Here is a 26579-nt window from a genome sequence, read left to right on the forward strand (position 1 = left end):
ACTGTGCAGACACTTAGCGTGACATCGTCCCCAGGTGTGATATCAAACCAGGCCCACACACCTGGTAGGTTTACATGTCGTTTACATGTCGTTTACATGTCATTATCTAGTGTATGTATTTGATCATATATCAAGACAGAATACGTTTCTAATTAACATGTACATAAATATATTCTACCCAGTGCATTTACAACAATACTATGTACTGTATCTCATCATACTAGTATGCATATGAATTGTATGTATATATCTGTGTTTATGATATGTGTATATTGTTTTATATGTGCTATATTGTATACCTGATTGTTTCAGGGTGGTTTTCTTCTAAATCACATTCACAATTTCTGCGAATAGATATTGGCCATTGACGAACATCGTAGTGTCTGTGGTCTGTGGGCATCGGACCCAGTCCTGCTACAGTTACACAATTACTCATCATTACAATATCTTCCAATTTGATTTTAAGGAGAAGGAGTCATATAATCATGCAAGACATGCCCTCAAGATGTCAGGCTTATTTCTGAAATCAAAGTGACAAAACCATTTCCATATACAAAGGAGAGTCGATTGTACGATTGCGACTTTATCATAAGCATACGAATGACTCGTATGAATCACTCTGAAATGGTGATTGTACGAAAGGTGAGATTAAGCTTTTCGGAGTAGAAATCCTAAGTTAATGAACGGACGGACAGGCATAGGAAAACACGTCATATCTTAATCTTCTCATTGTCATGTGCGCCCTCTTTCTGTTTATATTTAAACAATTTCTCACTAAAGTTTCTAGTGATCAGATACTATCAGCAGCCAGCTTCCTTTGATTTATTCACAGAACACGAACACACCTGTACAGGAAAAAAGAAGACATTATCTGTCTTTGTTTGCGGTCAGAGCCTACACCCAATCACAGCAGGACTGAAACCTTGATGTACGGCAACGTTCTCTAGTCGGCGAACTCTCCCGCCAGGAGGGCAGAGTACCTATCACGTGGATCAAAATTAACTTCCGGTGGTGACCTACCTATAAATACATGACATCTCAAGCAATTTACAAAACATCCGATAACATCAACCTTTCAGTATCTACTTTTTATTATTATACATATTCACAATGAATGTGACAGCCGTCCTTGCTTCTCTCCTGCTTGGTGAGTACATCTAAACTGTGTTATCATTACTTGTCATTCTTACATCGCTTTAATGGCGGACACCTTGCGTTACACATGCAATGTTCAAGTGAGCCGTGTGTGAGGTTAGGCTGGTTTGTGTCATTTCCAAACTGACCAATAACTTAATGTAATTGCACGTGATTCTTCCTATGTCAGAACTAATACCATTTTCATCTTTTTCTTCACGGTTATTCTTTATTCTCCTATGACCATATTAAAACTGCATAATGACATCCCGGGGACACAAGTGTCGCTTCTGATGTTACATTAACCCTGTCTTTAAATCTCCATACCTAGGTTAGGTTTGTTTTTAGCTCATTAAAGTAGGAATGTGTGATTTCTTAAACACAATAATTGAAAAATAAAAGTGACCAAATTGTTTTTGGCAGCTGCCGTCGCCATGTTTCAAGGCGCTAATGGGCATCATCATCATCATCATCATGGACACCACCATGGGCACCACCACGGGCACCATCACGGGCACCATCACGGAAAATAGATGGTGTATATTTTTGAATTATGAAAACAATATTTTCATTTTAAATATTTACGATAATAAATTTATATTTTTACCTTCAATAAGAACTCTAATTATTCACTAAGTAATACTATGTCATATTTACGTGAATATTGTTTGCTTTCCAGAGACGTTTGGGGACTCACCGAAATATATTGATGCATCATCTAACACAAAGTGTTTTCCATCTCAGCTGTGCTATCGAATAAAGTTTACATGATTCTTATTTATGATGTTGTTGTTGGTCATAACGGAAACAAATATGAACAAGATGCAATTACGATACCGTTGCAACGACTAGAGTTTAAGTAACTCTCTACAGAAAACACCAATGCCTTGTCTTGTCTCGTGACACAACCCATGTCCAGTGACTACACGCATGCCCTGTGACACTGCCGTCCGGCCATTTGGTATTTGTCTTGATTTGAAGAAAGCTTTGAATAAAAACGTTGTGAACACAGAGATGGACTTTTGTTGCCTATCTAGCAGTATCGGGCAGAGTACCAACATCTTCTCGGGACAAAAGTTAACACCCTAAGTAACGGTTACACACTTGCAGATTGTACTTGTATGTCAGTCTACATGTGCACATATACAAATTTACATATGTTTCTCCATACATATCATGTTGTGCGAGACGAACGTAGAAGATATCTGTTACATATTGATGCAAAGTAGTGAAAATGGCATATGTTATGTCAAGAAACGTTATATAATATGCGTGTACATATGGACAGTAAACCATAGATTGCGTATACATGTCGTCAACCATTTCAAACATAGACGTGCTCTTGCTCAGCTTAATTCTGGTTCTCATAAACTACGAACAGAAAATGTCAGGTACATTGGAGGAGCTAGAAATGAGAGATTATGTAATATCTTTAAACTCCCATTAATAGAAGATGGCTATCACTTGCTGACTTACTTACTTACTTACTTACTTACTTACTTACTTACTTACTTACTTACTCAACTGTCACAAATATCAGTTATTGCAATGGTTGTACATTCCTTAATACAATTACTGGTACAAATTCATGAATATCTAACAATCCCCAAATTTAATATGTTTATGTTATCATCAAATGTAACAATCTTAAAACATTTTTAGGGTAACAATATTGTGATAGAAAACACTTCCCGCGGCAACAAACAGAACTTAAATAGCATTTCATTAGTCCACCGAGTCGAGGCTTTTTTGTTATTCTTTTTCTTCTTGGTGGTCAAAATTCAAAATGAGTGTTACATACACCCGGAACAAACACGAATCACTTACTTTCTATTTAAGAAATACAAGACGAGTGGGAGTTGTCTATCTTACAACAAAACTCTGGAGGGAGAATAATCCACGTGGGGCGCAGCCCCGAGTGGTTTATCCTCACTGCAGTGTTTTATTGTACGATAAACAACGACCACTTTTATAATTTTGATAATGATGACTCCCTGAATAGAATCAGACCAGCTCTTGATAGCAATATCCTGTTCGCGGAGCTCTCTATACTGTCGCTGCCACCAGTCAAATCTCCCCATTGTGATGGATGGCTACAACCATGAATGGAGTTAAACTCGCAGCCGACTGATCGTTATGTTCACAAACAAGTGATGACTGCCGTGACGCCGAATATTCTTACCCCAGCTTAATTATTGTCTTTGTTTGTCAATTGGAATTTCTGTTTCATTAGCGGCAGCGATGTTACCGAGAGAGTAACGAAGGTGTCACGCGCTGGGAAGGGGCTTGAGAATCAGACCTCAGCAATGTCGGACAAGTTCATTCTATGAGTAGGTGGGTTAAGTTTGGTATTTCCCGCATTAACTCACGTCGGTTATCTGTACCTTTTCTCCTAATACCGATTGTCATATTGCCCCAACTTTGGATGCGATCGTTCAGCCACTGCGTTTATCTGCATAGCCCAGAAAATCCTATGGGGAACAACTCACCAGACACTTCCCTCTCCAAAATAACGTCGTCCAATATATGACGTCATCAAGTTCCGAGCGAATATTCGAATCTCCAGAAATGACGTCATGAAAGAACAATGCTTTATCTTGAAATAAACACACTTCGTTCTTCATTGCTCTTTGCGATTTATCGCGTAGGTTTCTTATATTCCAATATAACGTTTGAACATCATATCCTGTATTCAATTTGAAAAAGAAATATGTTTGTTTTTGTTTACAGAGTGACATATTTAATGGCATACATACACGTTTCCAAACCATACACTGTTCGGGATCAATGAAAATAACGGAGGGACACACGGTGTATATATAATATAATATTTCGCCATCACAAGTAATTCATAAGGATAGTGTGGTCTGATGTGAAGTGTAGTGAATTGGACGCACGGACGAAAGGAAAACGCATAATGTCTTTACCTTCTCTTTCATCTGTGCCCCTTCTTGCTGTTTGTATGTGAACTATTTCACCCTAAAGTTTCTAGTGATGAGATACTATAAACACCCGGCTTCCTTTGATTAATTTAACGAAAACGCCTGTTCAGGAAAAAACACAACAGTATCTGCCCCTGTTTGTGGTCAGTGCCTACACCCAAACACGGCAGAACTGCAACCTTGATGTACGGCAACGTTTTCTAGTCGGCCCCTTCTCCCGCCAGGGGACGAAGTACCTGTCATCTGGGACAATATTAACTTCTGGTAGTGACTTCACCGAACGCGAACATAACTATACAGGAAGACAATGCACAAAACACGACATTATCTGCCCCTGTTTGTGGTCAGTGCCTACATCCATTCTCAGCAGGACCACGACCTTGGTCTGAGGCATCATTCAACTCTCCCGCCGGGGGGCGGGGCATCTGTCACGAAGGTCAATATTAATTTCCGGTAGTAACGAATGTATAAATACATGACATCTCAAGCAATTTACAAAACATCCGATAACATCAACCTTTCAGTATCTACTTGTATTACTATACATATTCACAATGAATGTGACAGCCGTCCTTGCTTCTCTCCTGCTTGGTGAGTACATCCAAACTGTGTTGTCATTACTTGTCAATCTTACATCGCTGTAATGGAAGACACCTAAGCATAGTTTAGATTGGTTTGCCTCATTTCGAAACTCACCAATAATCCCGTGGGAAAACAAATCTCGCTTGCTTCCGATATTAATTATATAAAGTAAATTATCAAATCTCTATACGTGGGTCGTGTCTGATTTAGTTAATTAAAATCAGTTAATTCATACTTAATTTCTTTTCTTGCAGCTGCCGTGTCCATGTTTCAAGGCGCTATTGGGCACCATCATCATCATCATCACGGTCACCATCACGGTCATCACCATGGGCACCACCACGGTCACCACCATGGGCACCACCACGGTCACCACCACGGTCACCATCACGGTCACCACCATGGGCACCACCACGGTCACCACCATGGAAAATAGATGGTGCATATTTCTGAATTGTTTTTATGTTTTATGTAAATGATTTTAAACCATATTTTTTAAAATTTGGTTATGATCAATAATAATTCCGGGTCAATACATTGGAGTTATTACCGTTCAATAATAACGCTCATATTTCATTTAAAAACTCTATTACATACATATAATTACTTGAGTATTTTTTGCTTTCCAGAGACGTTTGGGAACTCGATGCTTCTCACACAATATGTTTTCTACCTCATCTTTGCAGTCGAATAAAGTTCATATGATTCTTATTTAGGATGTCGTTTTTGGTAACAACGGAAATAGCATGAACAACTAGAGTTTGTGGTGTCTCTCTGTAGAAACCATCCGTGTCCCGTGACACCACCCAGGCCCCAAGACAACACCCACTTCTTGTGGCACCATCAATTCCCCGTGCTCCACCTATGCCCAAAGACACAACTCATATCCCATGGCACCTCCATTGTCCTGTGACACAACCAGAAAAGAACAGAACTGGATTTATTCAATATTTTAGGCCATATGGTCCATAGTACAATTGTAATAGAACATTCTAAAATGTCATATGACAGTGTCAAATAAAGAATTTATATAAACGTAGTGCAAACATATGTTTTAGAGTATCAGTATTTGTAGCATACTGAAGGCTATATAGGGGCACGGTTGGCCCAGTAGTCTATGGCGCCGCAATTGCGTCCCTTGGAAAGGCAAGAAACCTATGATCGTGGTTTCAAATCTCAGATCGTCTCAATTATGTTTCTAGATTTGTAAGCACCATACCCGTGCTCCTGGGTTTCATCAAAGTGGTAAACGTCTGAGGCCCGCTGGCTGCTTCACTTCCGACATTAAGCTGCCACGCCATGACATAATTGGAATACTGTTCCAAGCGGCGTTAAAGTAGAGCGCATCTAACTTTCCAGAACGCTCGTATTATTGTTTGCAGTTTTGAAACTATACATCTGTTACCCATTGTCTAAAGGTATGTAAAACCATCGACACATTTCCGAAGTACTGACTTAGCCATACAAGTGAAAAAACACAGGAAAACAATAAATGTCCTACATCCGACACCGAGACACAACCTAACACCGACCATGCCCCGTCTCAACAACCATGTCCCATGAGACCATCAATGCCCAGTGACACAAACCATGCTCAGTGACAAAAGTCAGTTTGGGGAAGGGGGAAGGCATACCTATGTTCTTTGTCAAGAAGTCACAAGTCACTGGTCATTTGGCCGCTGCCTTGAAGACCTCTCTCGATTATATATATTATAAGTTGTGTACCCTTTAGATGGACCTGTGCTGTCAATCTAGAAGAATTCTGTTGAGAACCGACATCTACTCGCGATAACTACTTCGAAACTGTTACTTTTAATACGTAACTCATAATGACAATGTAAATATATGCATGAGAAAATATACATTTGTATTCGAAGTAACGGTTACCCATGTGCAAATTGTATTTTTATGTCGGTCTACATGTGCACACAAGTATACATTTTCATATATTTTTCCATATAATCACGGGCATACAAACAGGCCTTTTTCATGTACAGAGATATTAATTAGGACAATCAGGTCATTCGCATAAGACGTTGTTAAGCTTTGGTATGGACCATGTCGTTCACAACTGTCTATTTTAGTTTATAAACGGTCTTTGTTGAGTTTGTAAACTCTATTCTGATGCTAGATTAAATACTTCCCGCTCTAACAAATAGAAAATGAATAGCATTTCGTTTGTGCTGAGACCCGCGACTTTTGTCTGTTTTTCTTCTTATTAAACCGCAGTATTACGGCCCGGGGGAAACAAGTCTCCCATCAAGTAAGGAGAGTCAGGTTGTTAAGTTTTGGTATGATTGTGTCTGGTGACGACAGTATGTCAATGCAACATTCTGTAAACTTTCAGTATCATCTTTATGGTAACAAATATTCAAGTACAATGTCTCAGAATTTGGTAAAGCAGTTTTTAAGATTTAAGGTAATGGATTTTCGCAACATGGCCAACAATTCCCAAAGCGGAATACAGACGATGATTCCCAACAGAAACTTCCACACGCACGAAGTTTCAGCTCAAGTACTATGATAGTCTTACTTCTGAAGTAAAAGGCATAATTTAAACTGAATTCTGTTGTAGAGCTACGTGTCCTTCCTCAAAATGTGAAGCTTCAACTTCCTTGAGAAAATGATGATTAATAATGTTCCGAAATTGAAGAAGATTTGTGTTGTCAACATATGTTTAAGCTCGACGCCAAGAAATGATAACTGTCAAATGATGGCCCTTCCATTCTATGAACAAATCAAGTCCGACACATCTCATAGAGATTTATCTGTCTTGGTCGTATGGTCTCTTTGAAGAAGATTCTTCAAATGTTCACAGAGTTACAGCTCGACGACTATGGCAAGTTAGATGCATGATTCTGACTGAGCGATGTTACAGTGATGCATGTCCTTCCAAACAAATGTCAGCATTATTGCCTTTAATAAACAGAAAATGGTTCTTAATAATTTTCCTAAATTGAAAAATATGTTTCTTTCCAAGAGAAGAAGCAATGAAATATTTTTAAACCCGGAATTCCATGAAATTATAATAGTCAAATCACACGGTCCTTCAGTTCTATAAAGAAATCAAAATTTTACGCAGATAAGCTGCTTATCTGTAGCTCTGCATATATACGTAGTTTCTTAAGATTCTTCACAATTTAATTTTCATCATTACAATATCTTCCAATTTGATTTTAAGGAGAAGGAGTCATATTATCATGCAAGACATGTCCTCAAGATGACAGGCTAATTTCTTAAATCAAAGTGACAAAACCATTTCCATATACAAAGGAGAGTCGATTGTACGATTGCGACTTTATCATAAGCGTACGAATGACTCGTATGAATTACTCTGAAATGGTGATTGTACGAAAGGTGAGATTAAGCTTTTCGGAGTAGAAATCCTAAGTTAATGAACGGACGGACAGGCATAGAAAAACACGTCATATATTAAACTTCTCATTGTCATGTGCACCCTCTTTCTGTTTATTTCTTAGTCAGCTTCCTTTGATTAATTCACAGAACACGAACACACCTGTACAGGAAAAAAGAAGACATTATCTGTCTTTGTTTGCGGTCAGAGCCTACACCAAATCACAGCAGGACTGAAACCTTGATGTACGGCAACGTTGTCTAGATCTAGTCGGTGAAGTCTCCCGCAAGGGGGCAGAGTACCTATCACGTGGATCAAAATTAACTTCCGGTGGTGACCTTCCTATAAATACATGACATCTTATACGACTAACAAAACATCCACCAACTGCAATCTTTCAGTATCTACTTGTATTACTATACATATTCACAATGAATGTGACAGCCGTCCTTGCTCCTCTCCTGCTTGGTGAGTACATCCAGACTGCGTTGTCATTACTTGTCATTCCTACATCGCTGTAATGGAGGACACCTTGCGTTACACATGCATTGTTCAAGTGAGCCGTGTGTAAGGTTAGGCTGGTTTGTGTCATTTCCAAACTGACCAATAACTTAATGTAATTGCACGTGATTCTTCCTATGTCAGAACTAATACCATTTTTCACCCTTTTCTTCACGGTCATTCTATATTCTCCTATGACCATGTTAAAACGGCATAATGACATCCCTGGGAAACAAGTTTCGCTCCTATATTTATTGTCTTTAAATCTCTATACGTAGGTTAAGTCTGTCTTTAGCTCATTAAAGTAGGAATGTGGGATTTCACAATAACTGAAAAATAAACGTGACCAAATTGTTTTTTTCTGCACAGCTGCCGTCGCCATGTTTCAAGGCGCTAATGGGCATCATCATCATCATCATCATCATGGGCACCACCACGGGCACCACCACGGGCACCACCACGGGCACCATCACGGAAAATAGATGGTCTATATTTTTGAATTATTGAAATAATATTCTCATTTTGATAAAAAAATATATTAATATTTATGGTAAGAAATTTATATCTTTACCTTCAATAAGAACTCTAATTATTCACTAAGTAATACTATGTCATATTTACGTAAGTATTGTTTGCTTTCCAGAGACGTTTGGGGACTCATCGAAACATATTGATGCATCATCTAACACAATATGTTTTCCATCTCAGCTGTGCTATCGAATAAAGTTTACATGATTCTTATTTATGATGTTGTTATTGGTCATAACGGAAAAGTTATGAACAAGATGCAATTACGTTACAGTTGCAACGATTTGAGTTTAAGTAACTCTCTACAGAAAACAACAATGCCTTGTCTTGTCTCATGACACAACCCATGTCCAGTGACTACACGCATGCCCTGTGACACTGCCCGTCCGGCCATTTGGCATTTGTCTTGATTTGAAGACAGCTTTGAATAAAAACGTTGTGAACCCAGAGATGGACTTTTGTTGCCAATCTAGCGCTATCGGGCAGAGTACCAACATCTTCTCGGGACAACCGTTTCGAAACTCTAAGTAACGGTTACACACTTGCAGATTGTACTTGTATGTCAGTCTACAATGTGCACACATATACAAATTTACATATGTTTCTCGATACATATCATGTTGTGCGAGACGAACGTAGAAGATATCTGTTACATATTGGTGCAAATTAATAGCATATGTTATGTCTAGAAACATTATACATTATGCGTGTACATATGGAAAGTTAACCATAAATTGCGTATACATGTCGTCAACCATTTCAAACATAGACGTGCTCTTGCTCAGCTTAATTCTGTTTCTCATAAACTACGAACAGAAAATGTCAGGTACATTGGAGGAGCTGGAAATGAGAGATTATGTCATATCTTTAAACTGCCATTAATAGAAGATGGCTATCACTTACTGACTTACTTGCTAACTTACTTACTCATCTGTCACAAATATCAGTTAGTGCAATGGTTGTACATTACTTTACACACTTACTGGAACAATTTTATGAATATGTAACAATCCCCAAATTTAATATGTTTATGTTATCACCAAATTTAATCATCTTAAAACATTTTTCGGTAAACAATATTGCGATGTTAGAAAATATACTTCCCGCTCCAACAAACAGAACTTTAATAGTATTTCATTAGTGCACGGAGTCGAGGCTTTTTTGTTATTTTTCTTCTTCATGGTCAAAATTCAAAATGAGCTGAGTGGTACATACACCCGGAACAAACACGATTCACTTACTTTATATTTAAGAAATACAAGTCGAGTGGGAGTTGTCTGTCTTACAACAAAACTCTGGAGAGAGAAAAATTCATGTTGGGCGCAGCCCCGAGTGGTTTATCCTCACTGCAGTGTTTTATTGTACGATAAACAGCAATCACTTTTTATAATTTTAATAGAGATGACTCCCCGCGGATCTCTCTATATTATCGCTGCCACCAGTGACAACTCCCCACTGTGATGGATGGCTGCAACCATGCTTGGAGTCGAACTCGCAGCCGACTGACAGTTATGTTCACAAACAAGTGATGGTTTCCGTGGCGTCGAATTTTCTTACCCCAGCTTAATTATTGTCTTTGTTTGTCAATTTGAATTTCTGTTTCATTACGACTATCATGTAATTGATATTGTAAGAATGTAAAGGGGACGTACGTTGATTTTCCGTTCGTCTGCAATCTCGAACCAATCTGATCAAACGAACAAAAAGGTAAATTCTTCTGGGAAATATGGTCAGTCGTGTGCACATATACAAATTTACATATGTTTCTCCATACATATCATGTTGTGCGAGACGATTGTAGAAGATATCTGTAACATATTGGTGCAAAGTAGTGAAAATGGTATATGTTATGTCAAGAAATGTTATGTAATATACGTGTGCATATGGAAAGTTAACCACAAATTGCGTATACATGTCGTCAACCATTTCAAACATAGACGTGCTCTTGCTCAGCTTAATTCTGGTTCTCATAAACTACGAACAGAAAATGTCAGGTACATTGGAGGAGCTAGAAATGAGAGATTATGTAATATCTTTAAACTCCCATTAATAGAAGATGGCTATCACTTACTGACTTACTTACTTAACTGTCACAAATATCAGTTATTGCAATTGTTGTACATTCCTTTATACAATTACTGGTACAATTTTAATGAATATCTAACAATACCCAAATTTAATATGTAACAATATGTAACCCAAATGTAACAATCTTAAAACATTTTTCGGGTAACAATATTGTGATAGAAAACACTTCCCGCTCCAACAAACAGAACTTAAATAGCATTTCATTAGTGCATGGAGTCGAGGCTTTTTTGTTATTCTTTTTCTTCTTCGTGGTCAAAATTCCAAATGAGCTGAGTGTTACATACACCCGGAACAAACACGAATCACTTACTTTATATTTAAGAAATACAAGGCGAGTGGGAGTTGTCTATCTTACAACCAAATCCTGGAGGGAGAAAAATCCACGTGGGGCGCAGCCCCGAGTGGTTTATCCTCACTGCAGTGTTTTATTGTACGAGAAACAATGACCATTTTTATAATTTTAATAATGATGACTCCTCGCGGAGCTCTCTATATTATCGCTGCCACCAGTGAAAACTCCCCACTGTGGTGGATGGCTACAACCATGCTTGGAGTCGAACTCGCAGCCGACTGACCGTTATGTTCACAAACACGTGATGGCTTCCGTTGCGTCGAATATTCTTACCCCAGCTTAATTATTGTCTTTGTTTGTCAATTTGAATTTCTGTTTCATTACGACTATCATGTTATTGATATTGTAAAAATGTAAAGGGGACGTACGTGGATTTTCCGTTAGTCTGCAATCTCGAACCAATCTGATCAAACAAACAAAAAGATATATTCTTCTGGGAAATATGGTCAGGCGTAAACCTTTTCCAAAATCAGGAACGATGGCATTCCCAAAGACATAAACAAAAGTATAACTGTTACCACATTTGTGCTTAAAGGGCAAATTCCAAGGTTATATTAATGGCCACGCCGACACTGGTGGCAGCGATGTTACCGAGAGGGTAACGAAGGTGTCACGCGCTGGGAGGGGGCTTGAGAATCAGACCTCGGCAATGTCGGACAAGTTCATTTTATGAGTAGGTGGGTTAAGTTTGCTATTTCCCACATTAACTCACGTCGGTTATCTGTACCTTTTCTCCTAATACCGATTGTCATATTGCCCCCACTTTGGATGCGATCGTTTAGCCACTGCGTTTATCTGCATAGCCCAGAAACATCTATGGGGAACAACTCACCAGACACTTCCCTCTCTCAAATAGCATCGTCCAATATATGACGTCATCAAGATCTGAGCGAATATTCGAATCTCCAGAAATGACGTCATGAAAGAACAATGCTTTTTTTTGAAAGAAACACACTTCGTTCTTCATTGCTTCCTTGCGATTTATCGCGCAGCTATCTTATATTTCCATATAAAGTTTGAACATCATATCCTGTATTCAATTTGAAATAGAAATATGGTTGTTTTTGTTTACAGAGTGACATATTTAATGGCATACATACACGTTTCCAAACTATACACTGTTCGGGATCAATGAAAATAACGGAGGGACACACGGTGTATATATAATATAATATTTAGGCATCACAAGTAATTCATAAGGATAGTGTGGTCTGATGTGAAGTGTAGTGAATTGGACGCACGGACGAAGGGAAAACGCATCATGTCTTTACCTTCTCTTTGATCTGTGCCCCTTCTTGCTGTTTGTATGTGAACTATTTCACCCACAAGTTTCTAGTGATGAGATACTATGAGCACCCGGCTTCCTTTGATTAATTTAACGAAAACGCCTGTTCAGGAAAAAAACACATTATCTGCCCCTGTTTGTGGTCAGTGCCTACACCCAAACACGGCAGAACTGCAACCTTGATGTACGGCAACGTTCTCTAGTCGGCCCATTCTCCCGCCAGGGGGCGAAGTACCTGTCATCTGGGACAATATTAACTTCCGGTAGTGACTTCACCGAACGCGAACATAACTATACAGGAAGACAATGCACAAAACACGACATTATCTGCCCCTGTTTGTGGTCAGTGCCTACACCCATTCTCAGCAGGACCACGACCTTGGTCTAAAGCAACATTCGACTCTCCCGCCAGGGGGCGGAGTATCTGTCACGTAGGTCTATATTAATTTCCGGTAGTAACGAATGTATAAATACATGACATCTCAAGCAATTTACAAAACATCCAATAACATCAACCTTTCAGTTTCTACTGGTATTACATATTCACAATGAATGTGACAGCCGTCCTTGCTTCTCTCCTGCTTGGTGAGTACATCCAGACTGTGTTGTCATTACTTGTCATTCTTACATCGCTGTAATGGAGGACACCTAAGCATAGTTTAGATTGGTTTGCCTCATTTCGAAACTCACCAATAACTTAACGTTAAAACACTCGTATTTTCCTTTTTCTGTAATAGGTTTCAAATAAAAAAATTGTTTTTGTCTTTCTTCACATGCATTCTAGGATGATTCTCCTATGAACATACTAAACTGCAAAGTGACATCCCGTGGGAAAACAAATCTCGCTTGCTTCCAATATTAATTATTTGAAGTAAATTATCAAATCTCTATACGTGGGTCATGTCTGATTTAGTTAATTAAAATCAGTTAATTCATACTTAATTTCTTTTCTTGCAGCTGCCGTGTCCATGTTTCAAGGCGCTATTGGGCACCATCATCATCATCATCATCACGGTCACCATCACGGTCACCATCACGGTCATCATCACGGTCACCATCACGGTCACCACCATGGAAAATAGATGGTGCATATTTCTGAATTGTTTTTATGTTTTATGTAAATGATTATAAACCATATTTTTTAAAATTTGGTTATGATCAATCATAATTCAGGGTCAATACATTGGAGTTATTACCGTTCAATAATAACGCTCATATTTTATTTAAAAACTCTATGTCATACATATAATTACTTGAGTATTTTTTGCTTTCCAGAGACGTTTGGGAACTCGATGCTTCTCACACAATATGTTTTCTACCTCATCTTTAAAGTCGAATAAAGTTCATATGATTCTTATTTAGGATGTCGTTTTTCGCAACAACGGAAATAGCATGAACAACTAGAGTTTGTGGTGTCTCTTTGTAGAAACCATCCGTGTCCCATGACACCACCCAGGCCCCAAGACAACACCCACTTCTTGTGGCACCATCAATTCCCCGTGACTCCATCCATGCCCAATGACACAACTCATATCCCATGGCACCTCCATTATCCTGTGACACAACCAGAAAAGAACAGAACTGGATTTATTCAATATTTTGGGCCATATGGTCCACAGTACAATTGTACTAGAACATTCTAAAATGTCATATGACAGTGTCAAATAAAGAATTTATATAAACGTAGTGCAAACACATGTTTTAGAGTATCAGTATTTGTAGCATACTGAAGGCTATATAGGAGCACGGGTGGCCCAGTAGTCTATGGCGCCGCAATTGCGTCCCTTGGAAAAGCAAGAAACCTATGATCGTGGTTTCAAATCTCAGATCGTCTCAATTATTGTTTCTAGATTTGTAAGCACCATACCCGTGATCCTGGGTTTCATCAAAGTGGTAAACGTCTGAGGCCCGCTGGCTGCTTCACTTCCGACATTAAGCTGCCACGCCATGACATAATTGGAATACTGTTCCAAACGGCGTTAAAGTAGAGTGAATCTAACTTTTCATAACGCTCGTATTAATGTTTGACAGTTTTGAAACTATACATCTGTTACCCATTGTCTAAAGGTATGTAAAACCATTGACGCATTTCCGAAGTCTTGACTTAGCCATACAACTGAAAAAACACAGGAAAACAATAAATGTCCTACATCCGACATCGAGACACAAACTAACACCGACCATGCCCCGTCTCAACAACCATGTCCCATGAGACCATCAATGCCCAATGACACAAACCATGCTCAGTGACAAAAGTCCATGCCCTCTCAGTTTGGGGAAGAGGGAAGGCATACCTATGTTCTTTGTCAAGAAGTCACACTGGCCATTTGGACGCTCCCAATAAATTATATTATACGTTGTGAACCCTCAGATGGAACTGTGCTGTCAATCTAGAAGTACCCTGTTGAAAACCGACATCTACTCGCGAAAACTACTTCGAAACTGTTACTTTTAATACGTAACTCATAATGACAATGTAAACATATGCATGAGGAAATATACATTTGTATTCGAAGTAACGGTTACCCAAGTGCAAATTGTATTTATATGTCGGTCTACATGTGCACACAAGTATACATTTTCATGTTTTTTCATATAATCACGGCATACAAACAGGCCTTTTTCATGTACAGAGATATTAATTAGGACAATCATTTCATTCGCATAAGACGTTGTTAAGCTTGGGTATGGACCAGGTCGTTCACGACTGTCTATTTTAGTTTATAAACGGTCTTTGTTGCGTGTGTAAACTATATTCTGATGCTAGATTAGATACTTCCCGCTCCAATGAATATAAGCATTTCGTTTGTGCTGAGACCCGCGGCTTTTGTCTGTCTTTCTTCTTATCAAACCGCAGTATGACGGCCCGGGGAAACAAGTATCCCATCAAGTGAGGAGAGTGAGGTTGTTCAGTTTTGGTGTAATTGTGTCTGGTGACGACAGTATCATGTCAATGCAACATTCTGTAAACTTTCAGTATCATCTTTACGGTAACAAATATTCAAGTACAATGTCTCAGAATTTGGTAAAGCAGTTTTTAAGATTTAAGGTAATGGATTTTCGCAACATGGCCAACAATTCCCAAAGCGGAATGCAGACGATGATTCCCGACAGAAACTTCCACACAGCTCAACTAATATGATAGTCTTAAATTTAATTCTGAAGTTAAAGGCATAATGTGTACTGAACCCTGTTGTGGTGCTACGTGTCCTTCCTCAAAATGTGAGCTTTATTGCCTTCAACTTCCTTGAGAAAATGATGATTAATAATGTTCCTAAAGAAGATTTGTGTTTTCAACATATGTTTAAGCTCGACGCCAAGAAATGATAACTGTCAAATGATGGTCCTTCCATTCTATTAACAAATCAAGTCCGACAAATCACACAAAGATTTATCTGTCTTGATCCAATGATCTCTTAGAAGGAGATTCTTAAAATGAAATGTTCACAAAGTACGGGTCGACCACTATGACAAGTTCGATGCATGATTCCTACTGAGCGATATTACAGTGATGCATGTCCCTCCAAACAAATTTCGACCGCCTCCGTAGTCTGGTGGTAGAGCGTCCGCCCGGAGAAGGTCCGGGGTTCGATCCCCGGCCGCGTCATACCAAACGACGCTAAAAGATGGTACTTGTTGTTACCCTGTCTGGCGCTCGGCATTAATGGGCTAAAACAAGGACTGGTCGGCTCGGAGTCAGTATACTGTGTCTGAGTGGGATATTCATGTTAAACTGCGGCATGGTATCTCAATGAGCTTGCACTATAAATCGGCATCAGTCCTGACTAGTACAAGCAGCCACACAGACACACACACGTACACGCACGTCGCTATATAGGTGCAATAATCTTGGACGCAACGTTAAACCCCATTTCACCTAACCTCACCAAACAAATGTCAGCATTATTGCCTTTGATGAACAGAAAATGGTTCTTAATAATGTTCCTAAATAGAAAAATATGTTTTTTCCAAGAAAAGAAGCAATGAAATATTTTTTAAACACGGAATTCAATGAAATTATAATAATCAAATCACATGGTCCTTCAATTCTACAAAGAAATTAAAATCATATTACATTTACAGAGCTCCAGATAACTTTTTGTGCAGTTGAGGTTTTACTCTCGGTTTTCTTTTTTAATTCAATGTTTCATTTGGTAACCAATATTTTTTCACTCATTTATTCATCACTCTATTGTGTTTTTCCCAAAATTAGTTAACATTTTAGGATTTAATTAAAATTCAATAATGTTTTAGATGTATATAACTGTTCCAAATACTAGTATATAGGTATTACTCGGAATATAAATTAGCTCGTAATTGTGTTTCTGAAATTAACTCCTTTGTACGCATGCTTGAAAAGCCTCATTGGGTATTTAGGCGAGCTGTTTTTATACATTTGAGTTTTTCGTTTAATGCATGCGTTTCTGTACGCAAGTTAATTGAAAGTAATTGGGGTTTGAATATTTGGAGTAGGGGGTATTTTACGCAGATACGCTGCTTACATGTATCTGTAGCTCTGCATATATACGAAGTTTCTTAAGATTCTTCACAATTTAATGTTCATCATTACAATATCTTCAAATTTGATTTTAAGGAGGAGGAGTCATATCATGCAAGACATGTCCTCAAGATGACAGGCTAATCTTAAATTAAAGCGACAAAACCCTTTCCATATACAAAGGAGAGTCGATTGTACGTCTGCGATTTTATCACGAGCAGGTGTTTATGAATCACCCTCAAATGGTGATTGTACCAGGTGTTCGCGAAAGATGAGGGTTTGCTATTCGGAGAAGAAATCCTAAGTTAATGAACGGACGGACAGGCATAGGAAAACACATCAGATCTTAATCTTCTAATTGTCATGTGCACCCTCTTTCTGTTTATATTTTAACAATTTCTCACTAAATTTCTAGTGATCAGATACTATCAGCAGCCAGCTTCCTTTGATTAATTCACAGAACACGAACACACCTGTACAGGAAAAAAGAAGACATTATCTGTCTCTGTTTGCGGTCAGAGCCTACACCCAATCACAGCAGGACTGCAACCTTGATGTACGGCAACGTTTTCTTGTCGGCGAAGTCTCCCGCCAGGGGGCAGAGTACCTATCACGTGGATCAAAATTAACTTCCGGTGGTCACCTTCCTATAAATACATGACATCTTATACGACTAACAAAACATCCACCAACTGCAACCTTTCAGTATCTACTTGTATTACATATTCACAATGAATGTGACAGCCGTCCTTGCTTCTCTCCTGCTTGGTGAGTACATCCAAACTGTGTTGTCATTACTTGTCATTTTTACATTGCTGTAATGGAGGACACCTTGCATTATGCTTCTATCTTTCTTCTTCATGATCATATAAGGATGCTTCCGCAGTGACTGTATTAAACTGCAAAATGACAGAACACAGATGAAAACAAGTCTCACTTTGTCATTCTTTTTTTAATTACGAATATGTAATTTCTCAAATACAATAAATAAAAAACCGACAGATAAACAAATACGACTAAAACATAATCAGTATTTGTTGTGAACTAATCATGTTTTTTTCTCGCTACAGCTGCCGTAGCCATGTTTCAAAGAGCTAGTGGGCACCATCACCATGGACATCATCACCATGGACACCACCATCATGGACACCACCACGGGCACCACCACGGAAAATAGGTGGTGCATCTTTCTCATTTGTTTCATCTTTACTGATATATTTGGTTTAAACACATACAAAACTTCGAGTCAGCCACTTTCAGTTTTTGTTCCGTTAAACAGAACCATAGTAGTACAGTTTGTAATATGTCATAAATGTTTATCCGATTATTTTTGGCTTTTCAGATACGTTTGGGGACAATGAAGAATTTTGATGCATCTCACGATGTGTGAGCTTTAAATTTGAATAAAGCAGACGATTCTTACTCACATAGTATGTCTTTGTTATTGTCATTAGGTTTTTTTGCGAGATAGCCTGAATAATATTGTAATTACGAGATAGTTAGTACGGAATTATTAATCTCTTTGGGTGATATTTGAAGTCTGAAATAGTCACCCATTGTTAATCATATTGTCAATTCTTAAAAGCTTCTTGTCAAAGTAAAGGAAAGGAAAATGAGTATGACAATGGAAATGTAAGTGTGACATTAGTACAATGAAAGGAATAGCCTACGACACCATCAACGCCATCCGATACACCATACACTGTGACACCAATCATGTTCTGTACACATCTCATGCCTCGTAACACCACCCAAGCACACTGACTGATTATATGTCACGCAACCATTCCACTTGTGTCGATGTTCCTGCTATCAACCATCGGTTTGTTGGGTTCAGGCTCGATCTAGCCGTTACAAGCATGCCTTGGCACAGACCTAATGTTGCTGACTAGGTGTAGCTCACAAACCCACTCTTGGCTCAACATGTAGCCACAAAGAAATTAGATGGTGAAGAAAGACAATTTGTAAGAACTTCGTTAATTTCAGCCACAGCATGTGGCCGGGACCATGGACAATTTATCGACTTTACAGTAGTTCGAAAAGTCCGAGTGCCGAAATCAGACCTAAGTGTCGATATGGTTTCTTTTCGACCATGAAGTTCCATCCTATTAAAAGTTGTTGCGAGTTAAAGGCACGAGTGTCGAACCCATGCCTTCGTGTTATGACGAGATGTCAGAAGGGACAACAAGCAGATGACCATTTATCGTAGAGCCAATTCTTGCCATATGTTTTACACTAGTGGAGGTTACGTCATCCATGGACTGCCCTTTGGGTAGCAGTTACAGTCCGTTTGACTCCAAATGAGAACGATGAATTGCAAAATAACTCGAAATCCAGAAAAGTGTATGAAACATCAATACGGTACTTGACCATGAATACCCTGTACCCAACAAAATCTGAATTTGGTTTATTGTAAGACCCATGACGGATGAAGTTCTTTAAGAAACTATCAAGTAATTTTGTATAGAAATGTGTACATGACACGTAGGGGGGACAAACCGTGGAAGGCACAGCGCAAGCACGGTCTGCACGTGCTACACAGTGACCGTGTTCATTCAATGACAAGATGCGTTTCTCAGCAGGTGTTAAACAGTTGATGTTGAATGTGTATGATTTCTTTAGAAGTGAAGCAGAAAGAGCAAAGCCTTTTTATGCAATTAATAAATTCTTGAAACGAGCTTCAAAAGCTCTTGGTATGTCCCCTCAGAAACTTAAAAATGTTGTTAGTCGACGAGATACAAATAGTCAGGCCAAGGAGGTAGGGAACATGTCAAAACCACGCAAGGTTGATAAATTAGACAGTTTTTAGAGGGATCAAGTCAGACGTGCAATTGTTAAACTACACTCAGAAAAAGAGTACCTGTCCCTAAGAATTTTGAAGAAACACCTTGAAACTGACCATGATTTACGTGTTACAAAGTACAAACTATGGCAGCTGTTGCATACATTTGGTTACAAATACAAAAAGATAACTGGAGAAAATAGGGCTGTGTTGTGTGAACGGTCTGACATTGTTCGTCTCCGAAATCATTACCTTCGTACCATCAAGCAGAAACGTGAAGAAGGATATGAGCCCGTCTTCTTAGATGAGACATGGGTAAATGCGTCACACACAGCCAGCAGTCAGTGGGTACCCAGTGGTGACTGTAAGGAGTCTGGTAGAAAGTTACCAACGGGAAAGGGTGAAAGACTCATAGTTCTCCATGCTGGTTCTGCTAGTCGGGTTTTTTTTCCCAGACTGTGACCTCGTCTTTAGAGCCAAGGCCAAAGACAACAGGGATTACCACACAGAAATGAACGGCAATGTATTTCTGGGGTGGGTGAAAGATAACTTAGTCCCTGCTTTGCCTACCAAGTCTCTCATTGTCATGGACAATGCACCGTATCATAGTGTGCAGGATCCAGAAAGCAAGACTCCAACCTCTAATAACCGTAAAGGAGACATGGTTACTTGGCTGCAACGGAGGAACATTACCTTTCCTTCATGGGCGACGAAACCACAGCTCTATGAAATCATCAAAACTATGAAACCTGACCCCGTGTATAAAGTTGACAGTTACATCAAGGGTCAGGGTCATGCTGTCTTTCGACTGCCACCTTATCACTGCGACCTGAATCCAATCGAGTTGGTATGGGGCATCGTCAAGGGTGACGTTGGACGATCGAACACAACGTTTAAATTACGAGACGTTGAACAACTCGCAAAGGAATCCCTTGGTCGGGTAACAGTAGAAACATGGAGGCGTTGTATGGCCACAGTCGTTGACGAGATAGAGCCACGTTATTGGTCACGAGATGGACTACGGCCAGCAACAGTCCAACCTATAATAGTGGCAGTCGGTTCAGGCACCAGTAGTTCCGACGACGAGATCTATGGCATGAGCGAGTCAGATTGCGACTGAAATTATCATGAGACGGCCCCTCTAACGCTCTGTCATCCCCCCTACCACAGAACATGCAGTGCATGCGTGCTTGCGCTGTGCCTTCCACGGTTTGTCCCCCCTACGTGTCATGTACACATTTCTATACAAAATTACATGATAGTTTCTTAAAGAACTTCATCCGTCATGGGTCTTACAATAAACCAAATTCAGATTTTGTTGGGTACAGGTTATTCATGGTCAAGTACCGTATTGATGTTTCATACACTTTTCTGGATTTCGAGTTATTTTGCAATTCATCGTTCTCATTTGGAGTCAAACGGACTGTATATTAACTGAATTACCACCAACAGTGAACTTTTCTTGATGAGGCGACCCGTGAAGATCCGGGTTAGAATAGGTCTTCAGCAACCCATGCTTGCCGTAAAAGGCGACTATGCTTGTCGTGAGAGGCAACTAACGGGATCGGGTGGTCAGGTTCGCTGACTTGGTTGATGCATGTCATCGATCCAAATTGCGTGGATCGATGCTCATGATATCAATCGCTGGATTGTCTGGTCCAGACTCGATAATTTACAGACAACCGTCATATAGCTTGAATATTGATGAGTGCGGCGTAAAACAACAAACCAACCAACCAACGTTAGTCAAGACCCCTACCTTCAAGTTCGCATACATTTACCCCATCATATTTCGGACTGGGTGCGAGTTATACCATGTTGTTGCGCATACATGGTCGAAAAATACGGGGTGCTTAATCAATTTCCATGTGTACATTTGCAACAAAACATTCGAAAATACCCGGAGCTCTGCAACATCTGACGGCTGAAGCACGACAGAGGGTATCGGGTTTATCGTCCTTTCATACCGTGAGCACCCATTGAAAGGCTTTCTAGTTGATCAGGTTTCACTGTAATGTGTCCCACACGTAATCAAGACAGGGAAACACCGTTCAACTAGAACATCTTTGTTTCTTCTACAGTAAGAAGTCGCTTGTCAGCAATTGCAGCGGCTGGGATGGCCCATTTGTTCAAGGCGCACTCACGAATGTCCAGACATTTTCACTGTCGAATATCTTGAGACAGGCCTGTTCTTGAAACCGGAAATGTGTTAGAAGCTGCCTGAAATTCTGTGTTATAGATCTACAGATAGGTATCATATCCGTACTAAGCAAGTAGATAAGACGCAAATCAGGTCGAAAGGGGTCTCGAATCGCCCTCGTGTCACTCTTATATAATAAACTTCTCGAACAATCAAAACTGTCAAGTTTGTAAACAACTAAGGGCGGTAACTCTAAATTCCACCCACTCGCTGCCGCCAACAGCAGTTGACATTTTACCAGCACTTCAATCACCTGCTATCACCAGAGACCAAAAATCTGGTGTCTGCCACCACTGACACATTACAACAAACAAAAACAAACTTATACTGCCACATAACAATAATGAAATTTATTTTATATATTTTCTTCCGCCGTCCCGCAACCTCGAAAGCTGAGCATGAAGATGAGAAATAACCAATTAATATGGATGGCTAAAATGGAAACTTTAGACAGATGTATTGCACAGACCTATTGTATGATGTAACATATTCACATGGTCTGTAGATATATGTGTGAAGAATAAAACTCGAGGGTGAGTGCTTTAACTAACTTCGAACTTCTCTTCAGCAACCCATGCTTGTCGTAAATTGTGACTATGCTTGTCGTAAGAGCCGACTAACGGGATGGGGTGGTCAGGCTTGCTGACTTGGTTGATGCATGTCATCGATCCCAATTTCGGGGATCGATGCTCACGGTATTAATTACCGAATTGTCTTGTCCAGACTCGATTATTTACATACGTCCGTCATATAGCTGGAATATTGCTGATCATGGGTGCGGCGTTAAACAACAAACCAACCAAACAACCCCATGCAGAGGTAGACTCGACTGGCGCCTGGTCAGTATCACACGTGCAACACGTTCTCATGACAGCAACGACCTCACAGCATATTCTTTCAGTAAGGTAGTAGCCAATGTGTATCTATTTCGGACATTTAATCCTAATTATATTTTTTTACACTTCTTAGCAAGACTTAAAATACTTTGGCCGAAGTGCAAGTTCAGTTCCCTGTCGGGAAAAAGTCAAAGTCAAGCAGAAAGACCTATTATACACTTTCGATTTCTTTCTCTGATATGAATAGTCAGCAGTTATGGGAAGCATTACCACAGAGGTAAACATCTAAGACCTACATCTTCTCGGGCTATCACAGTGATATAACTGAAATACGTTTATAAAAATAACAGCGACAAAAACCTTTCCATATTCACGAGAATATATCCTGAAGGCAGAGCCGATAGTACGATTCCGACTGTTTCGTGAGGATGTGTTCATAAATCACCGTCAAATAGTGTTGATGATACCATGTGTTCGCGAAACACTGTGCGAATCCTGCCCCACTGGTACCCATCACAAACACCTGCAAAAGCAAGCGGCGTTGAATTCAACTATACCCAATAAGCGCTATCAAAATACAACCTTCCATGGACGCATTTCTAGGATATTGTCAAGAGACATTTTGTGTAGGTGCATTCACGTAAAAAGTTTTCCAACACCACTGAAGTTGGGATCACGTGGTACCATGGTCCACCTGCCTGTCAGAAGGAGTCAAGCCCCCCTGCCTCGAGGAGCATATCCTCGTCAAATTAATCATTTTTGGTTGACAAACATGATACGCTCTGTAAAGAAAAACGACAGAGGCAGAGGTTCACGTAGACATTATTATTGTAGCCACAATGAACCTCAGTGCATCAGCAAGCGTTCGGGTAAGATCGTGTCATTCCGAGACACGCGACGGAAAGAGGCGAGTGGTGAATGGGGCGAGAGACTCCCTGCCTTGACCTAGGGACAACAACTCGAGGGGTCCAGCGTCACTGTCACAATGCAATTCACCAGTCACGTTCGTCCAGACTTCATGCTTTGTATAAATACTATGAACGATCACGACCTATAAAACGACCCTGGAAACGTATTGCTGCAGTGTAGTGTACAAGTCTCTACAATGAATATCTCGGCGCTAATAGCACCCACCCTTCTAAGTGAGTACTAAATAATAATAAACTACTTATCTTTTAAAAAACTTTAAAAAAACTATGGTATTATTTTATTTATTGGTTAAAATAAAGAGTAAAATGTTCCCTCTCATTTCCTTATAATTTATTAAAACAGTAATGTAATAATGATTTGTTAATTTACTGAGTGTTTTCTTTCAGTTGCCTTGGCAGTGTTTAAAAGCGGCAGTACTCACCCCCATCATCATCGCCCGCATCATGGCCATCATCATGGCAAATAGGTACAACACACCGATATATGTTTAAATGGTTTTTTTCTCTTTTAGCAAGACACAGTATAGGTATATTGACTGCAATAAATAACAACCTTTTCTGACAACTATTTATTGCCTAAGTAAGGATAAGAAATTTATGGATGAACAACTTCTTAAGCAACCGTTATCAAGCAAGTGAACAACTTCTTTATTACAATTAAGAGCGACGTTTCGGTGTAGGTTCTAACACCGTTACTTGCTTGATAACGGTGTTAGAACCTACACCGAAACGTCGCTCTTAATTGTAATAAAGAAGTTGTTCACTTGCTTGATAACGGTTGCTTAAGAAGTTGTTCATCCATAAATTTCTTATCCTTACTTAGTACTCCAACTTCTAAATGCCTATCAAACAAGTTATTTATTGCCTATCATAGGCTTTATCATAATTTTTGTATTGTTATGAGAGTTATCAGTTGTGTTTACGTCGCTTTGAGCAACATTTCAGTGAGGAAGCACGAACTGATGCAGGTCTTAGACGTTTACATCTTTAGTAAAACCCTCGGGTTTAGTGCTGACAAGTCAGGGATAGTAATCAGGTTGAATCTAGGAATCGAATCGACGGTCAGAGGATCATGGCACGGCTAAAGGGACGCAACTGTGCACACTTAGTTACTACCTAAGACGCCTGATTCACGTCAGTATTATGAAATATTACATTGAATATGTAACATCAGAGCAAAGCCTTACAAATAAGCATTTCTTGATATTATTATTATTTTTTTTTTTTTAGACACGTATGACCCTATTGCTACCCGACCTGCATTGTATCCACTGTACAGCGTAACGCAATCATGGGTGATCAATAAAATATGTGCGACATTCATCTTGATTATACTTTTGTCTTTATTCTGAACCATGTGTATTACGTCTTTACCACTTTGGTGGAACCGACGAGCACGGGCATGATGTTCACAAAATAATAAAAAGATAATCAAGTCGAATATCCATAATAACAAATATTTCAAATTTTCAAATTTCAAAGACGAATTCTGTCAGGTGTCACGAAACACACACTTATTTATGCAAATTGTGCGAGTGGCGGGTGCTTCTGGTAGGCAGGATATGCTTACACTGGGGACTGGGAGTTTGTTTGCATATCTTTTTCTGCTACACCTGCAAAACCAGATATGTTTAAAAAATTAAAACCACGAGCTTAAATGTTTAGGTTACTAAAAACAGTTTACAACAATGTATTTTTTGTGGCAGAAAATCTCTTTTTTCCAAAAGCATTTTTTTTCAAGCTTTTTCCGGGTCAATACTTTTTTTGTATTAAATCGCATTGACATGGCACTTTGACGCTGTTTTTCATTTGGCCACAAATCTTGATATATAGTGATTATTAGCCGTGTGTGTTTCTGTGTCGTAAATAATCTTACATTAGGAATAAATATTATTTGTTCCCAATAGCTGATTTTTACCATACGGAAACATGGGAGGTTAATAATCTCTTTGTCATATAATGCCATTCTTAAAATGGATGTTTAAGATAAAATTTCAGTGAGTAGCTTATAAATACAATGTTGACCGAACCTCCCCGTTTATCATGTAGTGACAAGTCAAAAGTGTATTGAGAAAGTAGGCATTGCGTCGATGTATTTTTCCCTTAGAACTAGTTCCTGCTTTGCGGTCTCCTTTGTTTTCTTGTCAGATCGTGATACCAGGTTTATCAGATTGGTGTATCGCATCGATAACCCGAGACATTAAAGGATAAAATATTTGAATGACAGTATTATTTTTCTACTGTATTTCGGTAAACATTAAAATGCAAAAACGTAGGTACATGTATCTAAGTAAACGGGACGCCCTGATGTAACTGGAATACTGTCCAAAGCAATCGTTGAACTAAACTCCCTCTCTCCCATATAATATGATGAGTCCGGAGTTGTAGATATTACGAACGCTTACAAAGGAGCCCGTGTCGCACTGGGGCAAACCTTCAAACATGGAATAAGTGAATTAAATAACTGTGTGCACAAAAAACCTACCCCAAAACCCAGCCAAATATTTAAGGGAATAGTGAATGTTTTGAAGAGTGAGAGAAAGGGGGATTGAGTCCCACGAGTGGAT

General features: G+C 39.3%; 3 long non-coding RNA genes across 3 annotated transcripts; all 3 read left to right on the forward strand.

The window, feature by feature from the left end:
* Positions 1-1061: 1061 nt before the first annotated feature.
* On the forward strand, positions 1062-1881 carry LOC124152315. Its single transcript, XR_006863508.2, has 3 exons — positions 1062-1147; positions 1558-1670; positions 1814-1881. It is a non-coding gene; the product is annotated as an uncharacterized LOC124152315 (long non-coding RNA).
* Positions 1882-8391: 6510 nt separating this feature from the next.
* On the forward strand, positions 8392-9266 carry LOC125378824. The gene is made up of 3 exons (XR_007220528.1): positions 8392-8481; positions 8884-8999; positions 9158-9266. It is a non-coding gene; the product is annotated as an uncharacterized LOC125378824 (long non-coding RNA).
* An 8686-nt stretch (positions 9267-17952) lies between these two features.
* On the forward strand, positions 17953-18656 carry LOC124152323. Its single transcript, XR_006863511.1, has 3 exons — positions 17953-18033; positions 18336-18442; positions 18608-18656. It is a non-coding gene; the product is annotated as an uncharacterized LOC124152323 (long non-coding RNA).
* The last annotated feature ends 7923 nt before the right edge of the window (positions 18657-26579 follow it).

The sequence above is a fragment of the Haliotis rufescens genome, unplaced genomic scaffold (genome assembly GCF_023055435.1).
Source record: "Haliotis rufescens isolate VD_foot unplaced genomic scaffold, xgHalRufe1.0.p SCAF_13, whole genome shotgun sequence".
Taxonomy (NCBI): domain Eukaryota; kingdom Metazoa; phylum Mollusca; class Gastropoda; order Lepetellida; family Haliotidae; genus Haliotis; species Haliotis rufescens.